The sequence below is a fragment of the Chrysochloris asiatica genome, unplaced genomic scaffold (assembly GCF_000296735.1).
Source record: "Chrysochloris asiatica unplaced genomic scaffold, ChrAsi1.0 scaffold00018, whole genome shotgun sequence".
Taxonomy (NCBI): Eukaryota; Metazoa; Chordata; class Mammalia; order Afrosoricida; family Chrysochloridae; genus Chrysochloris; species Chrysochloris asiatica.
The window spans coordinates 11,123,018-11,125,917 of record NW_006408536.1 but is presented as its reverse complement, the minus strand read 5'-3'; the positions used below and the strand labels follow the sequence as shown (position 1 = coordinate 11,125,917).

The window sequence follows — 2,900 nt, the reverse complement described above, 5'->3', positions numbered from 1 at the left end:
ATTTTAAATACCAGCAGGGTCACCCATGGAAGACAGGTTTCAGATGAGTTTCCAGATGAAGACAGACTAGGAAGAAGGAGAGAGGAACTATACTTGTGAATCTTTAGTCACTGAAAACCTTATGACTAGCAGAGAAACACTGATATAGTGTCGGAAAAGGAGCCTCTCAGGTTGGAAGGAACTCAGAATGCTACTGGGGAAGGGCTGCCTCCTCAAAGTAGACTTGACCTTGGTCGCTAGAATGGAGCAAAGCCTGTGGAAGTAAAGGCCTCGGGACCTTCATTTGCTGATGGGGCACAACTCAAAATGAAGAGAAACAGGTGTAAGCATCCACTAATAATCAGAACATGGAATGTACGAAGAAAATTGGAAGTTGTCAAAAATGAAATGGAACGCATAAACATTGATATCTTAGACATTAGTGAGCTGATGGACTGGTATTGGCCATTTTGAAATTGACAACCACATGGTTTACTATGCCGGGAATGACAAATTGAAGAGGAATGGTGTTGCATTTATTCTCAAAAAGAACATTTCAACATTAGTCATGAGGTTACAACGCTGTCTGTAATAGGATAATATCCATGCGCCAACAGGGAAGATCAGTTAATAATATTATTATTCAAAATTACACCAACCACTAAAGTGATTGATTCATCCAGTGAGGATGAAATAGAAGTCTAACAACTTCTTCAATCTGAAATTGATCAAACATTTAATCAAGATGTATTGAGGCTCCGGCTACAGGTCCGAGCCTTCCCCCTTCAAGCGTGCTAGGGCAGATGTCCACTTAGAGCGGAAGCAGGCAGGGACAGTGGGCCAGCGGGCCAGGGACACAACTGGAACGCAGTGCCCTCCTAGCACTGGAGGGGAGAAGGTTTAGGCGGGCTGCGGCCTGGCCATGAACCCCAGGGGCCTCTTTCAGGACTTCAACCCAAGTAAGTTCCTCATCTACGTCTGCCTGCTGCTCTTCTCGGCGCTACTGCCTCTCCGCCTGGACAGAGTCATCCAGTGGAGCTACTGGGCGGTCTTCGCACTCATATGGCTGTGGAAACTCATGGTCATCGCGGTCGCCTCTGTGGGCACTGGCGTTTGGGCCCGCAACCCTCGCTACAGCACCAAGGGGGAGGCCCGCGTGGAGTTCTAAGCCATGTTGATCTCCGTGGGCATCCACCTGCTGCTGCTCAGGTTTTAAGTCCTGGTGTGCGACAGGGTAGAGAGGGGGACCCACTTCTGGCTGCTGGTCTTCATGCCACTCTTCTTCGTGTCCCCCGTGTCCGTGGCCGCTTGCGTTTGGGGCTTCCGACATGATCGGTCCCTGGAGCTAGAGATCTTGTGCTCGGTCAACGTCTTGCAGTTCCTCTTCATCGCCCTAAGACTGGACACGATTATCCAATGGCCGTGGCTGGTGGTGTTCGTGCCCTTGTAGCTCCTCATGTCCTTTCTCTGCCTGGTCGTCCTCTATTACATTGTCTGAATGCTCCTTTTCCTGCGGTCCTTGGATGTGGTTGGGGGGCAGCGAAGGACACATGTTACCAAGGCCATGATCTGGATAACGATCGTTGTGCTCCTTCTCACGTTTGCGGTCCTGTTGGCTCACAGAGTGGATGGCCACAATACAGTCTCCTATAGATCCATATTTGTCCCCCTTTGGTTTTCACTAATAACGTTAATGGCCACAACATTTAGACGAAAAGGGGGAAATCATTGGTGGTCTGGTATTCAAAGAGATGTCTGTCACTTTCTGCTTGAAATTTTCCCATTTTTAAGAGAATATGGGAACATTTCATATGACCTATCATCATGAAGATAGTGAAGATGCAGAAGAGACATCAGTTCCAGAAGCCCCCAAAATTGCCCCAATGCTTGGAAAGAAAGCCAGGGTCGTCATAACCCAGAGACTGGGAAAATATGTTCCCCAACCTCCCAAATTAAATATTGACATACCAGATTAAACTGTGTTTCTGAGGCAGACCCTAAGTGTTCATCCCCAAGGGGAACTCCAAGCCCCTCATCTCAGCCTTCTTTAATTTTGATGTCCAACATGCACAGTAAATTTAAGTAGGTATTGTAATATATGGTTGTGCACAAGAGGCGTACATGTGTGGGAGAACCTGCTTTCTAGGCTGGTGCTTACAGAACTAGCTAGGAGCAGGAACTTGAATTGTTTTAGTAGGCTCTTAAAAGGAATTATTACACAACTATTTGGTTTTGTTTTTTTAGGTGATCTTATACCTATTAAGGTATTTATTTTTTAAAGTTTTTTTATACAACGCTAGCCTAAAATTATATTTCAGATTGCTCCTCTTATGACAAATTAGCAAATTTAAAGAATTGCCTTTCCCACCACTTGTTTATAAACCTCATAGTTGTTACTTTTAGTGTTCTTATTGTTAAAATAGTTTTTTGGATGCTGCTGATACTGGTCTTTAATAACTTAATAGAGGTATCTTTCTATGGGAGTGAATCCATGCATATAAAGTGTTTACATGAATATTTTTGCAATATAAAATATTGTATGTTTCAGTCTGGTTCTGTACAGTACAATGTATTATGTTAGATTATATACAATCAAGATGGTAGATCAGGTAGACGTGCAGTGAGGAGTTCTATCAGCAACAATACAGTATACCAGGCCAAGCAGGCTCAAGGGATGGTGCTAGAACTCTTAACCACATATAAAGGAATATTTAGAAGATTGGAAGGCTTACAGCTAGAGGAATTTGTAGCAGAATCAAGAAAACCATTGCTTTCTAATTCAAGACACTGAGCTATTCCCAGAGCCTCCATCTTGGGAAAGACCAAGTGGGAGAAGGATCAGAACAGACATGAACGCCTGACAGAACCATGGAGATACAGATGTGGACATTCATTTTTTGGTATCTGTTCATTGGTCTCTC

The 2,900-nt window shown here is 44.3% G+C and overlaps 1 pseudogene; it reads left to right on the top strand.

The window, feature by feature from the left end:
* The first annotated feature begins 901 nt into the window (after window positions 1-901).
* LOC102818948 lies at window positions 902-1,955 on the top strand (annotated as a pseudogene).
* The last annotated feature ends 945 nt before the right edge of the window (window positions 1,956-2,900 follow it).